The sequence below is a fragment of the Talpa occidentalis genome, unplaced genomic scaffold (genome assembly GCF_014898055.3).
Source record: "Talpa occidentalis isolate TD23 unplaced genomic scaffold, MPIMG_talOcc4v2.1, whole genome shotgun sequence".
Classification (NCBI taxonomy): Eukaryota; Metazoa; Chordata; class Mammalia; order Eulipotyphla; family Talpidae; genus Talpa; species Talpa occidentalis.
In genome coordinates this window covers 53,682,084-53,701,781 of record NW_026555331.1, presented here as the reverse complement: position 1 = coordinate 53,701,781, position 19,698 = coordinate 53,682,084, and the positions used below count along the sequence as shown (strand labels likewise).

Here is a 19,698-nt window from a genome sequence, read left to right as displayed (position 1 = left end):
ACCATTATCATTGTATTGAATTCCATTGTGTGTTGCAAAGCTGAACCTCAAGATGTAGAATTATATGGCCATAAATTAGAATTATTTGACATGTGTCAATAAAATAACATTGCCAAGTACTAAAACACTTTGGCTTCATGTCAAGTCTGAGGTCAGTATTTCTAAGAATGACATAGTCCTTTTCTTGCCTGCTTATTGCTGTGGCCCTGAGGCTGTAGTAGCCAGATGTCTGGCACTTTTCATTTATAGGTCTCACAGTTATAGCAGATAAAGCCCCAATTTTTCCTTTTTTAACTCAAAATTATACTGTTTCCTATAAAACACACACTTTCTTTTATTAATATGATTTTCTTTTTCTACCATTTACTAATAAAAACAAGGAAAATGTAACATGCATTTGAATTACTTTTTTTTCACAAGAGTAAAATAATAAATATATTTAATTTCACCTCATGTTGCTTAGATTGTTTTGTAAATCTTAGATACTGTTTGTAAATCTTAGATACTGTTTGAAAATTAATCCTCCGTTAGTATCAGCCATCTGATATGTTCCTTATCCTCTTTATCTTTATACACTAAAGAGTGTGCACTACAGGGGCCTCCCTGGTGGTACAAGGAGTTAAGCACAGCACTGTGAAACTATCCTCAGCCTCTGCAGCACGAGTTCGATCCCTGCCTGCCAGGGAGCAACCCACATGGTGCAGCAGACCTCTCCTGACTAGCCTGCTGCTCCCCTCAGCAGTATATTTCATTTGGTCCACCTGTTCTGTTCCCCACTCTGTCTCTGGTGAAGGCTCTCACCCTCCCCCGCACCTCTGGCTTGTACCTCAGCTCTTGTATGCATAAATAAATAAATCTTTAAAAAAAAAAGAGTGTGTGCTACATATTTTGAAAGAATTAATGAATGAATCTGGAAGGGACATCATTCAAAACCAAGACCTTTTTAAGACTGCTTCCATAGTGTGTTTAAGACAAAAACAAAACTGATATGAATCAAGCTTCACTAGCTTGTTGAAAGACTGTTTGCTGATTTCCTTCAGTAAAATTTATAGTTGGACCTACTGTCAAAGCTTAGAGAATGGAATCTCATAGGTTTTCAGCTTTACCTTTAGTAATATGTATATATGGAGAGATGAAGATCCAAAATGTATCCTTAGGGACCACAGCAATTTCATCATTAAGTTCCCTTTATTAAATTTTAAAATCAAATTTTATTGTGGATATTATGGCCAACCACCTGGGTTTTATCTAAGCAAAATCTACATTTATAAAAATATTTCAGAAAAAAAATATCCTTCACAAAATATAGGAAGAGGCTTAAAACACAATCTAACGGGCAATTGAATTCCAGGTCAGTTCTATAAAAATGCAGTCAAAAAAGAGCAAATATAATTCTTAGACTTTCAGAAAAATATACTGATTACCACAAGGACCCTGGGGGAGGGTAATGGGGGAAGGGTAAAGAGAAGGTGGGAATGAAGGGAAAAAGGCATTGGCACAGGAGATTTGGTGGAAGGTGAGTGAAGCGAAGCATGTGCACCTAGGGAGGAGTAAAAATATAACCCCGAAGTTATAGAGACATGTAAATGACTGATAGAAATAAATGAATAAATAAAGTAAAATGGGCCTCCCTGGTGGCACAAGGGTTTAAGATGCAACCTATGAAGCTCGCCGCAGCCACTGCAGCACTAGTTTGATTCCTGGCCAGGGAGCTACCCACCTGGCACAGCAGACCTCTCCTGACTCACCCACTGCTCACCTCAGCAGTGTGTTTTGGTCAATCTGCCTGTTCTGTTCCCTACACTTTCTCTGTTGTCCTCTCACCCTCCACACCTCTGGCCTCTACCCCAGTTCTTATATGTATAAATAAATAAATCTTTTAAAATAAATAAATAAAGTAAAATGCAGTCAAAAGACAGAGATCATAAAAAGGAACCAGATTCCTTAGAGATCTGACTGATTTCAGGTCAGGCACAACAGATAAACGATAAGAACCTCAGGCATTATGTTGCACCAAAATCGTAAAATATTAGACCTTACTTAAGGGTAAGTCTTAAAGACTCAGAAATTAAGAGAACAGGTTCCACTAGCCAAAGATTGTGCAATCTGAGCATCCATAACAAGAAGTTTTATGTATTGAAATATTGAGTATATTTAAATCTCTGATCCTCATGCACACATACACAAACACACACTCCTATCACCTTCAGAGGTTGTCAAGTAAACCATCTCCATATTTTGAAAACTGATAATAAAGAGAAATAAACAAGCACATATGCTACCTTTCCTACACGGACACATGCCTCTAAATAATCCAGTCGTAAGGAATTTCCTCATCATAGAACCATCCTGTCTAATGAATGCAGATGTAATGATAGAACTAAACTTTTCTATTTTGCAATCACTTATGAACAAATAAATAGAAGAAATAATTATTAAATTATTGTTGGCACCATGAAAAGTGAGATAAGCAGTTATTTATACCTGTTGGTGGAATTAAACAATGCATTTTCTTGGAAGCTATCTTGCCAACAAAATTATTTCTGAAACTGACAAAGCCATTAGATGGCCCACGAGTCTACAAGAAATATAGAAAACAAAAGAATATGTTAAATGACATTGTGGGAGTACAGTGAACTCTGCCCTGACAGTGCTATAATCTGAAACAGTGCTTTTCAAAGAGCAGAAGATTTGAGAACTGTTTGTCAACAGTTCATAGGGCACTTGTGTCAGAAGGTAAGGCAGTTACATCCCTAAGCTCATTCTTCAGTTCTGCTGCAGGAAACTGTAATTGTCATCCAATGCAATCTCCTCACCTCACACAGACTAACATGTTGCTAGCACTACTGTACCTATGACCTACCTTATTAAAATGTATATATTTACATAAATACAAATAAAATTAGAGAACATGGAACTTGTAAATTAAGAGAAATTTAATATAAACATCAACTAATTATATCAAGTATAGTTCATGTTAATTCAAATGAATTGTAATGGAAATACATAAGAAAATCAAGAAAATATTAGTAATGTATATTTAATAATATTATGAATTGACAGATTTGTAGATGAGATAAGAGAGTTGTGGCTATATTTAATGCTTAGAGATATATTTTACAGTATTATGGATGAAATGATATGATGTGTAGGATTTGCTATGAAAAAATATGGAGAGATAGGGGAAGAGGTAAGAGGTAAAATTTAGTAAGATCAGACATATGTTATTGCTATTTAAGTTAGATGATAGAAACATTCACTTTCATTATATTAATTTCTCCATTTTCAAAAATGAAAATATAAAAACTAAAAGAATAATCAATCATAAATGAATTTCTCCTCTGTAAAAAATAAATAAGAAAAATGGAATTCATAGAAAATGTGAACTAGGGCCTCCACGGTGACGCAGCGGTTGAGCGCTGGGTTGCGAAGCTGCCCGCAGCCTCTGCAGCGACGGTTCGATCCCAGGCCACCAGCGAGGATCCCACATGGCACGCAGACCTCTCCTGCCGCCCACTGATCCCCTCAGCAGTGTACTTCATCAGTCTGCCTGTTCTGCTCCACGCTCTGGCTCTGGTAAATTCTCTCACCCTCCCACGCTTCTGACTGTACCCAGTGCTTATATAAATAAATAAATAAATAAATAAATAAATAAATAAATAAATAAATAAATAAATCTTAAAAAAAAAAAAGATGGTAGATACTCTATATATTTAAAAAAAATGTGAACTAGTGTTAGGACTAAAATAATAATGAGCAATTTTTAAAATATTTTTACCAATATTCAGTTATGATTTATTACTATCCATAGTTGCCACTTGTTTGTGTTTTCTTGATGAATACCTCACTATTAAAAATATTGTCTTGAAAGTTAATAGTATTTTAGCCTCTTCTGGACTAAGCCACTTAATCTCTTTGATATAAAGACAATCTTTTATTTTCTCTTAACATTTCCGTATTACTCTTGTAAGACGGTGTCTGTGCTTGTCGCAAGGGAACTTCTCACTCCAACAGGTCTATTCAGTATTCTCTCTATTGGTTCGAGTTCTTTGCTCTTGGAAACCTAATATGATGATCCTACATGTGTCTGTTCTTTCTGGCCCTTTGTGTGGTAAGGCACCACGGGCTCACCGCGGAAGCCGACTGACCCCGGCTATGGATGTTTAGTTTTGAAAATGTCAAATAATGCAATACTGATGGTAGGCCTCTGCCAGCTGTGCTCATCCCTCTACCAGCCTTCCCATCATGGCTTTACTAGTACGACCTGTGGGAAGTTCTGTATCCGCCAGGTCACACCATGACTAGGAAGCACTGCCTTAAATATATTGAACTCTCACCACCCTTTTCCAAGTTCCATTAATAGTCTCATTCCTTATAGGAAGTTACATTGAATTGGTAATTGGTCTTCTCCCAGGGCAATGTTTTAAACTGTTATACTATGAACTATGTAGTTAGAAAAACATTATCAAATTATAATTTAACATGGAAAAAATCATAAACTAATACTTATCATTGTTACTTAAGACACAATGATATTTTTAATACTAATCTTTATTTTCTGTTGTTCAACTATTTTTCACAGTTAAGTAGACTTTTTTTAAAATTTATTTATTTATGTATACAAGCACTGGGTACAGTCAGAAGCGCGGGAGGGTAAGAGAATTCACCATCAGAGCCAGAGTGGGGAGCAGAAAAGGCAGACTGACGAAGTACACTGCTGAGGGAAGCAGCGGGCGCGGCAGGAGAGGTCTGTGCGCCATGTGGGACCCTCACCCAGTGGTCGGGGATTGAACAAGCGCTGTAGAGGTTGCGGGCAGCTTTGCAACCCAGTGCTCAACTGCTGTGCCACCAGGGGAGGCCCACAGTTAAGAAGACTTTTTAATCCCTCCCCCTTCTTTTACATCACCTTGTCTCTTACTACCTCCTTTCTCCCACTTTCCTCTGAGTATCCTCACTTTGTTAGTGTCTGCTAGTATTTGTATTTTACTTTGCTTGCAGTTTTCTAAGGTAAATGCAGATTTACCTTACCTTACCTTTCTAAGGTAAATGCAGATTCCATAATGACTTTATCAGCTCACATTCCCACCAACACTAATTGGGTCTCTCTTTTCTTTGCATCTTCCCAACACTTATGTTGGGGGACTTTTAATGTGCGACATTCTCACAGGTGTGAGATGGTACCTCATTGTGGATCAAATCTGCAATTCTCTTCTTGGAAGCAATGAAGAACATTTTTTATGTTTATTGACCTTTTGTATATAATCTATTTTTTTTTTGACTTTATCATTTTAGTCTTCATACTTCTCTTACCACCATGTCACCCATGAATGATTACCATATTCCCTGTGTTCATTCTTACCCTGTTTTGCCCCCTCCCATCCCTTTCTTTGTGGTATGACTAATTTTTATGGTCAGCTTGCAATCTTTGACTTTTCCTTCACCTTTTTTTGGTTTTTGGTTTCTCTATTTTCCACACATAAGTCATACTATCTGGTGGTTATCTTTTTCCTTCTGACGAATTTTGGCTAGCATAATCCCTTCCAGTTTCATCCATGTTGTTGAAAATAGTGTGAGTTTGTCTTTTTGATTGCTGAGTAATATTCCATTGTACAAATAATACCACAACTTTTTGATCCATTCGTCTATTTGGGGTATTTGAGTTGTTTCCATATCGTAGCTATTGTAAATAGTGCTGCAATAAAATAGGAGTGCAGGGTTTCAAATTAGATTTTTTTGTGTCCTTTGGATAGATTCTTAGGAGTGAAATTGGTGAGTCATATAGTAGATCCATTTTTAGTGTTCTGAGGACTCAACACAGCTTTCCATTGTGACTGGACCAGTTGACTTTCCCACCAGCAGTGTAAGAGGGTTCCTTTACCTACACATCCTCATCAGCATTTTGTGTTTTCTGTTTTTGTTTTTGTTTTTTTTTTAATGTGGGCCATTCTTATTGATTGAGGTGGCATCTTATTGTGGTTTTGATTTGCAGTTCCTGATAACTAGTGATGTTGAACATTTTTTCATATGCCTGTTGGACATTTGCATTTCTTCTTTGGAGAAGTGTCTTTTTTTGTTTTTCTGCCCATTTTCTGTCTGGGATGTAATCTTTTGCGAATTGTCTGTTTATATTTGCTGCCCACTTATTAATTGGATTGTTTATTAGCTTCTTGTTGAATTGTGTGAGTTTTAATATATCTTAGTTCTTAACCCTTATCATTTATATATTGTGTCACTATTTTCTCCCATTTAATAGGAATTTTTAAATCATACTTATAATACATATACTTAAATATATTATATATAGGCTTTTAACTGAAGCTCATCCCAGATGTTTATTTTTGCTTTTATTCCCCCATAGGCATTGAGTCTCCAAAAAACATCTTTATCATTGATGTCATATAACATATCACCAGTTTATTTATATTTCATTGCTACAGGTCTTATATTAAAATATTTGAGTCATTGTAGTTTGTGCATACAAATGCATAGAACAGGAGATATTTTAAAACTATATTTCTAATGATAATTGTGAGCATAAAAGAATAAAAAGAAGAGAATGTGGAGGAACAAAAGAGAAAAAAAATCAAAATAGCTTAGAAAAGTTGACAATAAGATGGCTTTTCTCTGGCTTCGTAGTTAATGCTATCTTGCTTTTTGGTGCATAGATTTGACATCTTACTTCTGTAGTGCATTCTCTGGAGTGAGTAGGGAGTGACTTCTGTGATCCAGCTAGGACCTAAGTAAAAACAGATCTTTTTCTATTACAAACCGATAAAATGAGAAAAAAAAAGGAGACCATGAGTTTTGAGGAAATGAAAACTCAAGTTTTCCTAGAAGAGGAGCCCAGGGAATTAAAATCAACCCCAAATAAGTTTATCTGCTGTTCACAGTCATAAGTTTTGTTGGCAGTTCTTAACTCTTGGCACCATTCAGAGTTTCATCAATGGGAAGACAACTCAACATTATCCTCTCCATGCCTTGTCTGAGTGCAACGTATGGTACTTTCTGACTGTCTTCTCGCAGCTGTTGTCACCTCCCCAGATACTTCCAAGTTCCTCAGAGTCAAAGAAGGGGAATAAATCTGGAAAAGGAAATACTTTGTCACCTCCCTGGATGCTCCTGAACTCAATGTCAGATACCTGAGATTTCATCCAACTTTATTTGAAATACCCCAAAGATAAAGTGTTCCAGATCATTCATTCAAAAGTAAGTAGGGAGTAAAAGATGAGTACAATTAAGAAAATATGTGAAAAAAAAAGTTTTGGTATATATTATTAGTTCTTAAAACAGTATAAACTTTCATCTCAAACTATTTCCAAGATTAGAACAGGGATGATAAAATTTCACTAAAAAATATGATACAAGTTTATCACTTCAGTTTCAGGTTTTCACATTTTTGGAGAAGAAATTAGCTGGGATGAGAGAAGTAAAGGAAAAGAATATGTGGATGGAGAAAAAGAAATCAAGAGAGATTACAGAGAAATAAAGAACAAAGTAGAGATCTATTGTCTCAATAAATTTTGAGGTGAGTGTTAGTTGATTTATTTAGGTTACATAGAGTTAACTGATCTTTGGAAATGTTAATTAGATGATTAGTCATTGCCCACCACTTTTACTTCTTAAACTTAAGCCTAAGGTTCTCAGTTCTGAATACACATTATAACCACATGGAAATTTAAAAAATACCGATGTCTGGAAACTCACCCCAGAGATTCTTTTTTATTTGATCTGGGTACAGCCTGCAATTGTGGTTTTTGAAAAGCTCCCCAGATGAATCTAATGTGTGGCTAAGTTATTGCCATGAAGCTCCTAGGGCTGACTAAATCAGAGCATCCATCTCCAAAGTAAGGAATGAATAGCACCCCAAACTGTGGGGCCAATAACTATTTTACACTGGTGGTTCTCAAAACAAGATGTGCATCAGTTTTCTTTGGAACTTCTTATGAATGTCAATTTCTGATCTCTGTATCAGTGAGTCAAATCCAGAAGATTATGAGATTTTGAGTATTTGTATTTTGAAAAAATTTACAGATAAATCTAATGTTAAACTTGTATATAAAATCATGGACTGAGATGTTTGTTTAAACATCAGTTCATTCACACATTGAGAGTCATGAAAGTTTCTGAAATAGAGACAATCTTATTCGGTCGTATAAGTTTGCGAAGTCTGCCATAGCAAAGGACTGCAACATCAAAAACAGTTTTATTATTTCACAATTTTGGAGACTAGGAGTCCTAGATCAAGGTGTTAGGCTAATTGGTTCCTTTTGAGAATTGTGGTCAGACAAAAGAACTGTTTCATTAATCCCCCGCCACAGCTTCTGGTACTTTGCTGGCAACCTTTGGTGTTCCTGGTTTGCAGATCTCCCTGTTTATCATCTCATGACATTCTCCCTGGTTGCATGCCAGGATCCACATTTCCTCTGTATATAAAGATGCCAATTATATTAGATTAGGGCCCATCTTAATGATCTCATTTTAATTGATTGTCTCCATAAAGATCCTGTCTCCAAATTAGGTCATGTTCTGAGGTACCGGGGATTAAGACATCAGCATGAATATTGGAAGGGAACAATTCAACTTATCAGATGTCTTATTTTCTCCTCAAAAATGCATGGCATTTGTATAGTTAGCATTGTGAGTTTTCAAGGAATTAGAATTTTGTAACATGTAAGTAATGAAAATTGTTCTGAACCTAACAATTTTAATTTGTAATCTTTTTTTATAGAGTTTTTTTAAGATTTATTTATTTATACAAGCACTGGGTACAGTCAGAAGCATGGGAGGGTGAGAGAATTCACCAGAGCCAGAGCGGGAAACAGAAAGGGCAGACTGAGGAAACACTGCTGAGGGGAGCAGCGGGCGGCAGGAGAGGTCTGTTGTGCCATGTGAGACCCTCCCCAGTGGCTGGGGATCGAACCTGCACTGCAGAGGCTCCGGGCAGCTTCTCAGCCCAGAGCTCAACCACTGTGCCACCAGGGGAGGCCCTAATTTGTAATCTTAAAGACCTGAGAAAGTAGTTGCTATAGTGCGCTGACAACTCTGATGAGATAAAACTGTATTTACAATTGCTACTCTGTTTGCCAAACATCATATAGCTTGCTAAATTTTCAGAAGGCACTGGTTTAAAGACATTTGAAAACCAAGATGATGGTGGTAGAAGAGTGTAATCTTCTGCTAAAAATGTCAAGCTTTTTTCTAATAAAAGGTTTCTAGAGTCCATGAGTTCTTTTATAGCCATAAGAAAGAGGTTATAGAGAAATACATAATTCTGAGAATAATAAATATTCCTTGTTACTCAACAGATATCAAACTCATTTTGACAGACATACCAGGTGACAGCACATAAGTTTTTCTGGGATAGATGTGAGGTCATTAGTGAGCAAACCACTTAACTGATAAAATTGATCTTGTCAAGATAAGATACAGAACATTGTCTTTTCCACCCTACAAGTTTTAACTAGAAATAATTTGCCAAAAAATTGATAACCTGTCAACAAGTCTAATTAGCATAAAATCTGAATAAGGTTATTCAAATCCATCTCAGCAAACCAATGTCTTATGACATTTTTAGGGAAAGATCATAAAATAACATCACCTTGTCAACATAGAGGAAAATGTAGTTGTAGAAGGTTCAAATGTTGACAAATTCATTAAATTAGTGAATTCAACAAAGCACTTTCAGTGCTTCTTTTATTTTATATCTAGGAGAGAAGAAGAGCTAAGGGAGAAATGGATGAAATTGGGGTAAGAGCTAGTTTCGAGTACTGTCATCGTTCGCTTATTTGGGAAAGTGCTAGAGAAAGAGGATTTAAAACAGAATAAATAAACAAATATATTTGCACCCAAACACTGAGGAGCGGAATTGGGATTTGTTCTGACTGCTTCATAATTCCTCTTTTGGGACTTTGCTTTAAAGTAGAGTTCTGTCTTAAGCATTCTGCTTCCCTGAAGAAATTCCATATCCTGTAAGATAAGAGACAAGAGACTGGGAGTGGGCGGGAGGCTTGAACTGTGTGAATGCTACCTTTCCTCTGATATACAAAGGCAGCATAGTTTATGTGCATGTATTTTCCACCTAGAGAGAAATGAACCCAGAATTGAAGGGACATTTTGGCTGACATCCTCAGTTGGGATGTGGAAAGCAAACAGAATAAGGTTATTTGAAGGTTAAGCTGTGTTGTATTGATGTAGTAATGTTGTCTTTAGAACAAATTAGCTCACTGGGACTTGGTGACACAGTGGAGTATTAAACCCTTCTTTACAAAAAGAACATGTGCAGGTTGTTTCTAGCTTGGAAAGTGCCAGTAAAAAATTACACAAAGATCAAGCTTGAAAAATGTTTACGTTGCAGAAAATCATTTAAAAATGGAATCTCAATTTTCTTGGCGGCTCAGTTTTTTAAATGGGCTATTTATTCTATGCTCCTGCAGCATATGGTTTATTGCAGTTTATATGGTGTATTGGAACTCCATGAACTTAAGCACCTTAGGGAACGTTTGTTTTTATTTTTTTAAAGGTGGTTGGACTGAAATTCAGTATGAATCATGTAAGAGAGATTTAGAAGCACGTGAAGATAAATGTTTCCCATGTGACACAGAACAGCACATCTGGAAGGTGATCTTATATAAATAAATACCTGAAAAGACCATAGTTTTAGCAGATATCAATAAAGAATAGGATCGTGGTTTTTTCCCTTAATTTGAGAAGGAAATATAATTTTTACATTAAAAAAAGAATATCTTTGTGTGCTAATTTCTGGAAGCTCTATTTGTGTAGAAATAGTCCTACAGTACTACAGTAGAAATAGTCCTACAGTCCTACATTATTTTACTTAAAAATTCACTCCCTTACTTGTTCAAAACTATTACCAAGTGTCTACCTATTACAGTTGCTACTCTGTAAGGTTCTTTAGATACATAAATAAGACAAACTTTTTGTCCTAAAATATTTCTTAGGTTAGTCATCGATAGGTTTTTAAATTTTTTTTTATTTATTTATTTATTTATTTATTTATTTATTTATTTATTTATTTATACAAGCACTGGGCACAGTCAGAAGCGTGGGAGGGTGAGCAAATTCACCGGAGCCAGAGCAGGGAACAGAACAGGCAGACTGAGGAAACCCACTGCTGAGGGGAGCAGTGGGCCCGGCAGGAGAGATCTGTTGCGCCATGTGGAACCCTCCCCGGTGGCAGGGGATCGAACCTGTGCTGCAGAGGCTGCAGGCAGCTTCACAGCCCAGTGCTCAACCGCTTGGCCACCAGGGTAGGCCCAGGTTTTTTTTATAGTGGTCACTTTCACACATGTCAACTGATAGCCCCTAAAATAATTATATGTATTAAGATGTTACTATAATATAAAGAATTATTCCTAACCTCTACCTAATCTTGTGAAGAGTTTCTCTTTTCTCTTTTTGCATCATTTGTAAATTCACTTCCACTTTCTCTCCCTGTTGACTATTTCTGTATCAGCTGCTAATCTTTCAATTTTTTAAAAAGATTTATTTATTTATACAAGAACTGGGGTACAGGCCAGATGTGCGGGAGGGTGAGGATTCACCAGAGACAGAGTGGGGAACAGAACAGGCAGATCGACCAAGGTAAACTGCTGAGGGGAGGGGTGGGCGCAACAGGAGAGGTCGGCCGCGCATGTGGGTTGCTCTGTGGCCGTGGGGGATGCAACCGGCACTGCAGAGGCTGCAGACAGCTTCACAGCGCTGTGCTCAACCACCTGAGCCACCAGGGAGGCCCCTAATCTTTCAATTTTTTTTTTTAAGATTTTATTTATTTATACAAGCACTGGGTACAGTCAGAAGCGTGGGAGGGTGAGAAAATTCACCAGAGCCAGAGGGGAGAGCAGAGCAAGCAGACAGCGGGCGGCAGGAGAGGTCTGCACGCCATGTGGGACCCTCACCTGGCAGCTGGTGATCGAACCGGCGCTGCAGAGTCTGTGGGCAGCTTCGCAACCCAGTGCTCAACCGCTGTGCCACCGGGGAGGCGCTCTTTCAATTTTTTTTTGTAATTTTTTACTCCTGCTAAAAATAGAAAATATTCATTAAGTGATAAACAATTTCATTTCAGGTTTGAACCAAAAAATCTTCCATTTTATTTTCATAATTTTTCTCTTCTTTTTCTTTTAAAGATTATTTTAGTGCAATCTTAGTACCCAACAAAATTGAGTGGAAGATAAAAAGAATTTTCCCTGTGCCTCCATCTCACATATGCATAGCCTCCCCCATTATCAACTCACTCACCAGAATCACACATTTACTACCATGGATGAAACTACACTGAACTTTATAATGAACCAAAGTCTATAAGGTTCACTCTTGGTATTGTACAATCTATGAATTTAAACAAATGCAATATATCCATCTTTATGTTATCCTACTGGTTATTTTCACTACCCTAAATATCTTCTTTGCTCTGCCTATATATCCCTCCCCCCAAATCACCAGTGGCAATTACTGATTTTCTTTATTGTTTCCTTAGCTTGGGCATCTTGATTGCTTCCAATTTTGGGCTAATATTGATAAAGCTATATAAACATTCATGCACAGTTTTTTGTGTGGACATAGAGGTAGTCTTTAAAGTGTTAGTAGCCTTTTGCTTTCACACTAGCAATGAGAGAGTTCCTGTTGCTCTAGTGTCCCCACCAACATTTGATGTTGTCTGAGATTTGGCCATTCTAAGGAATGTGTAACAATATCTCATTTTTTTGAGTTTGCATTTCCTTGATAACATACAATGTGAAGCATACTTATTAATGGTTTAAGAATATATTCTCTCTCTACATATAAAGAATATTGCATATCTATAACTATAAATATGTTTAAATATACATTATATATAATAAAAATAAATATATATACATTTATAATTATTTATTTCCAGGTTTTGTTCCAACATCATAATTTTTTGTTTTTGTTGTTGTGATTGTTATTTATTTTTAAAACAAACTCAGTCTTGGATTTTCAATACAGTAAGAATTCACAGTTTTTTAAAAAAATATTTTGGATATCTATTTTTTAAATTTTTTATTAAATTATCTTTTACTGAAGTAGCATTGTTTTATACCACTGTATATAATTTTGGGATACATGGTCATTTATTAAGTAGGTAAGTAGCTAGTCAACACCCATTACCAAAGCACAATAATCCTCAACCATAATCCATACTCACCTATTGGCTCCGGACTTGCCACCCCCTTTCTCTGGTAATCTCAGTTCTTAACCTAAGATTTCTAGGGTTTATTTTGTGTGTTCCTTTGCTTTGCTTTTTGTATTCCACATATAATTGAACTCATCTGGTCTTTCTTATTTATTTTCCTTAGCATAACTCCCTCCAGTTCCATATATGTTGTCACAAATGGTTAAGATTTCATCTGTTTATGACTGAGAAGTATTCCATGGTGTATATGCACCATATTTTCTATTTCTACTCATCTATTTTTGGGCACTTAGGTTGTTTCCATAGCTTGGATATTGTAGATACACTTGTATTTTTTAAAATGTGACATTCAGTGTTTCCTAATACATAACTTTCTCAGACTGCCAAAGAATAATAAAAGGGACTTAAACTTTCATACAGTGAGTAAATTAGGAATTATTAGTGAAGAAACTAGGTAGAACTTTCATCCTTTGAGAAAAAAAATACTAAATACATTTAAGATATAGCCAGATAATCAACCAACAATTATATTTGCAGTCATTGAATACTAGTAAATAATGTATTTCTCAATACCTCCCTCACCCATTATTTCAGTGACTAGCATAGTGGCTGGTGTACAGTAGTATTAAATAAATACTAACAAATTCTAATCACTCTTTTGGTTTTCTTCAATAGTTTTTATTTTAATATCTATAACATCTACTGTTTCTTATAATATATGTCCCCATTGATTCATTAGTAATAAGATGATGACAATTATTTCTGAATTTTAGAAAACTAAACACATATATTCATGGTTGGCAGTATCTAGTATGAAGCAAACACTGCTATTTGTATAAATAAGAATTGTCCTATGAGCTTTAACTTCACAGGTGTTGCCACTAAGACAGAAAGGAAAGTAAAGGGAAACTTTGGGTATAGCACTTAAACTCTATGGGTTTCTGTGTTGGCACATTAAATATTATCTTTTTTTTCTTAACATCAAAGCTTTGAGTTAATTGCATTAGCAAGATAGATTGGATATACTATCTTGCCCACCTTAATGTCTCTGTGGTATAATGTCATGCATGTTTCCTCCACAGTCACTTCACAATTCAACACAGATCATCCAGAAGACTACTCCATTTAGACATTTGGGAAACTAAGTTCTTTCTTTCAAGTGACTTTCATCTTCTTTTAGGACTTCAGAATCCTCATATTGACTCTGTTTCTAAGGAACAGATAAGATAAGAAAGAGAAGACCAGAATCAAGGAAGTGTTGGATTTAACTCCCAATCAAGATAAAAATTATAACTTTATGATTCTATAAACTTGCTCTTTCTTAAACCATACTACCATTTTCCACTGTATCACAATCTGTTGACGTTAAGCATTTTTTCATTGCATTATTCATTCAACAATGTATCATCTATTGGTTCACACAATATGTTAACTTATTGAATTGAATGTTACATTTTCTAACATAGCCATTTCTTGCCTATAGATTTTACTTAAAAAAAAAGAAGCATCTAAAGCATGTTTTTATTGGCAACTTCCTCCATATTAGTTTTCTATCTGTGGTTCTGTAAGCTTAGTGTCATACATAGTTTGCTTATGTATGGAGTTATTAGTTACAAAGATATGATTATTTTATTTTGAATGAACATAAGAAAATAACAGAATATTGAGTTACTTTCTATTTTATGCTTTTCTAACGAAACAAAAAAGAAAAAGATTCAGCTATGTTTAAATTGCAAAAGCAAATCATTTCTGATAAAAATGTTCATGTGCTACTTAGGAAAGTTTTATATGGCAAGATGTCTGATTCCTGATGACAACTGAAATCCAGACTATTTTTCTTAAAAAGAATGGACCTGATGAGTATGCTGTTGGGTCTAAAGAAGAGGAGAGATTTAACTATAGATGAGAATTTGAGATTATGAATTTATGAATTATTTATAAAACCAAGAAATCAGGCTCTCAGCCTACAAATATGTTTAGAATAAGAGGAGTAGCCAGAATAATGGAGGACATTAATGCTTATTGTGTAGATAAATGTCTTATGAATTAATTCTACTTTAAATGGATGCAAACATCTTATGAATATTGAGAGTCCCTGGTTTTCTCTTGTCTATGCTGCCTAATACCCTAAAATTTCTATGTCAAAAATGATTACTTGAACCTAATTTTTGAGCATTTTCAATCAAACAAAAATTTTAAGATTAACCAAGTTTCTTCTCACTCATTTTAAAGCTTGTCTGAAAACCACAAGTAATTTATTTTCTATATCACTAATAGTATGCTTTTGAAACTTCTTATTTTTTTTTTATTGTGAATTGTACTCAATGTTCTACAAAACTTGGTTAGCTGCATGCCTTCCCAGGACAGAACTAGACACAGGAAGAGGTGACTTTCTAATAGATACCTAGGGTCAACTCTGCCTTTGAATGTCCATTCTCACACAGAATGTGTTATGCTGAATTCAATGAACAAAATGGAAAATTATACAAAGTAGTAGACAAGAGAGTTTAATTATCAAATTTAACATAAAAAATTCCAAAATCACTGAACCAAAGCAGAGTACAGCAAACAAAGCAACCACTTTTGTAAGGACAATAACCCAGCTTTTAGTTACAGTTAGTTATAAACATTTCAAATTATATACATAAATGTATGTACACATGATCCATTTAATGATATCTTTTGCTTGTATGTTGTTTTGCAAAGCTCAAAGCATGGTAATTGGCAGAGTAATCTATCACAGAGGTAGGGTAGATAAATATTAGCTTCTGTCCATGTTGTTATTAAGCTCTTTGCATGTATTGTCTCATTTAATATGCACCAGCCTATGAGTAGATGCTACTCTTGCTACTATTTTAGACCTTTCCCTTGTGTCCCACATTGTCACTAGTGCTGAGAATTCAAGTACTGTGATTCCAGATGTCTCTTCTTCACTACATCGAAGTACCATAATCTTTAACTGATTCTTTTTCTCATAGGTAGCCATGGTCCATTATTGAGCAGTTTATTCCTGAGCAAAAGATAAAGAGCAGGCATGGACCTTGGTATGTATCTATTTCAGACATGATTATATCTTCAAAGGAAATTATATGTTCATAGAAAAGTGTACAAGTAATGTGTGAAATAATTAATATATAAAGTTTTATAAGAATCCAATAAATAGAAGGCTTAAATACAAACACGCATTGCTTAGATTCTAATAAATACTTCTTGAGAAATAATATGCCCCAAGTTTTAATGGTTATTCAGATAAAAGTAGGACCTCCCCATAATCTTATTTCAGCTAATGACATGTGAAATCATTTCCTTTACAGCAGCCATTTCCATAAATACCAATATTTATGTTTCCAGTATAAAAAAAAATCATAACCCTCTTAGTTTCAATGTGCTTAAATTTAGCACAAGGTTGCCAGATGAACCCCTGAAATAGCACCTGACCACCTATCTTAATTTGTAGACTAATAAAATCTGGAGCCTTAAAAATGCCATCACCTTGTTTGACTGCACTGAACTGTGAAACTTGGAAGAATGTAGAAACCAGAACAGGCTGCTAAAATGAAGTCATCTTGCTAAAGGTACGAATAGTAATGGGGCATTATGCTGACTGGTCTGCAAGCATATAGTCTAAAATCTGTGTATTTTGGAGCTCAAAAATAGATCCTGTGTATAACAAAAACAACATTATTCTCAAAAGTTGGAGGAGTTGATGGATGTTGCTTCTCCAAACTCTGAAAAATTAAAATAGAGAGCCTCTGGAAACTTCTATTCAAGTAGCATGTCCTGGGTTCTTAAAGTAACACTGATGTATAGAGAAAGAATAGTCTGAATAGGCTTACAGAAAGTGAAAATCCATCTTTGCCTTTATTTTCCATATTTGAAAAAAAATAGAATATAAAATCTGACACACTATTTTTTTTTGCCTCTCAATCATTAAAAAGGTTTATATCAGAACCATTTAAACTACAAATTGTATTTGCTTTGTTTTTGGTGAAAAGATTAAAATTAAATTAAATAGCATTGTCCCAAGAATCTTGTGGAATTGTTTACCTAGAACTTGATACTTTGTTGATAGAAATAGCAGAGTATATTGAGAAGTTTCAGGAGGCATAAAAGTTACTTCTTTTGTAATATATACTCTTTGCTCTTATGTGTGCAATCTAAATGATCAACATATGTTGGATTTTCACATTTGATTTTTTTTAAATTGTCAAATAGAAAGATGCATGTATATTAAAAAAAAGCCCTCATTTTCAAAGATGTGTCTATTCCAGATTTCCAGATGCTTCAAAATCAAACATGCTTCATGTTAATGTGTAGATTAGAAAATGTTTCCCTCTTAGAAAAGGCACACTTCATTTTCCTCAGTGGGAAGTGTTTGCCTCAATAGTCTTTACCAGCCATCTTGGGTGGATTGATAATCACAAAATGAGCTGTACTCCTAGCTCACCAAGTCACTTCACCCTTTGGTATCAGCTTTCTTATCAGGAATATGAAGAGCAAAAAGTTAAAAGTAACAGCTGATATTTCCTAAGAAATTGCATGTATCAGGCACGACAATTCTACAAGTTGACTCCAAATATGAATCCCATTTTTGGATGAGGAAAATTAAGATGCAGAAAATTTTAAAAAAATTAAAAATTAAGATGCAGAAAAATTAAATACCTTATCTAAAACTCTCATAGGAATGGGGGAACTAGATGAGGAGAGGAAGGGCAAGGAGGGATGGGAACAAAAAAGGGAGGGAGCACAAGGGTCTATGGTTATGGACTATGGGGTATTTGGTAGTGGGTGCACTGTGGCAACAATGCCTGAAGGGAGTATCCTACACTACTATAATGGAAGCAATGATGTAAACCAATGCTAACTCGATATAAATAAATAAATAAATGCAATTCTCACAGATAAGGAGTGAAACCTGAATTTATTTTTTTTAGAGGTTGTAACTCTTTTTTTTTTTTTAAAGATTCATTGATTTATGCATACAAGAACTGGGGTTCAGAGGATTCACCAGAGACAGTGGGGAACAGAACAGGCAGACTGACTGAAATACACTGCTGAGGGGAGCAGCGGGGGAGTCAGGAAAAGTCTGCTGTGCTATGTGGGTTGTTCCCTGGCTGGCTGGGGATCGAACTCGTGCTGCAGAGGCTGTGGATTATTTCATAGTGCGGTGCTTAACCCCTTACGCCGCCAGGGAGGCCCAGAGTGAGACCTGAATTTAAACAAAGGCACTGACTCCATAGCATATGCAAAAATACAATTATTCTGCCTTCCCAAAATGCTTTCTAGCAATGAAAAAAAAAAGAGTTCCTACCTTGCCATTACATAATTTATTTTTTTAATTTTATTTTTATATTTTATTTATGTATACAAGAGCTGGGGTGCAGGCCAGAGGTGTGGGGCAATGAGAGGATTCTCCAGAGAAAGAGTGGGGAGCAGAACAGGCAGATTAAGTGAAATACTCTGCTGAGGCGAGCAGAGGGGCGAGACAGGAGAGGTCTGCTGTGCCAGGTGGGTCACCTCCCTGGCGGGGGAATCAAACGCGTGCCTCATTAGTTGCAGACAGCTTCATAGCACTAATGCTTAACCCCTTGTGCCACCAGGGAGGGCCCATAATTTATTTTTTAAATCAATGTGCTTAAATTAGGATTATGCCTTTCCATATTTTCTATAGCAAGCAGTCAATTAAAACAAGTACAAATAAGTTCATATTAAACACTTGTGATAACTTACAGTTTATTTTTCATTTCTTTAGTTCTTTTGAGAGCAAGAGTTGAATTACTTTCTATACTTGTAACTGAACAAATAAAAAGGATATTATAACTTTAAGAAAATAATTTCTTTTAAAAAAAGGAAGAAAAGGTGACTTATTTTCATGTCCAAGCAGCCTGCCAGAATTGAGATACAGAAGACAAACATTCTTATTATTCTCAAAATTGTATCTTTTTTTTTTTAAGATTTATTTATTTATTTATACAAGCACTGGGTACAGTCAGAAGCGTGGGAGGGTGAGAGAATTCACCAGAGCCAGAGCAGGGAACAGAACAGGCAGACTGACGAAATACACTGCTGAGGGGAGCAGCGGGCGGCAGGAGAGGTCTGTGCGCCATGTGGGACCCTTGCCGGGTGGCCAGGGATCAAACTGGTGCTGCAGAGGCTGCGGGTAGCTTTGCAGCCCAGCGCTCATCTGCTTCGCCACCGGTGAGGCCCTCAAAATTGTATCTAATAGATGCAAATTCTAGCTGAATAGATAGGTAGACACATAGATCATAGATATAATTAATTCTATGGAATAAAGTCATGTGCAATAAATGGATGTTAGTAATTTAAATGGTTCCAAGAACTACAAAGTACCCAATCACATCATGAAAACACTGACTCAATAGAAACAGAAGTATTTGTTAGATCTAACTCACCCTAATAGCACCAAATGATTGTTTAGCTCTACTTATAAAAAGCAAAATTATTAGTTATTATTTAGTTTAAAGGAAAGTTTCGAATTTTATCAAATTAATATAAACCTTGTATTA

The 19,698-nt window shown here is 35.6% G+C and overlaps 1 long non-coding RNA gene across 3 annotated transcripts in view; it reads right to left on the bottom strand.

Annotated features, from left to right (window-relative positions):
• LOC129145297 (uncharacterized) overlaps positions 1-19,698 on the bottom strand; it is a 64,660-nt gene that overhangs the window by 6,561 nt on the left and 38,401 nt on the right. For 2 of the 3 annotated variants that reach the window (XR_008550636.1, XR_008550638.1), the window contains exons 2-3: positions 14,210-14,381; positions 11,916-12,036 (exon numbers count right to left, since the gene is read on the bottom strand). This is a non-coding gene — a long non-coding RNA (uncharacterized LOC129145297). Of the gene's footprint in view, positions 1-9,850; positions 9,967-11,915; positions 12,037-14,209; positions 14,382-19,698 lie in introns of those variants that run through there. The other variant, XR_008550637.1, reaches the window with a different exon arrangement.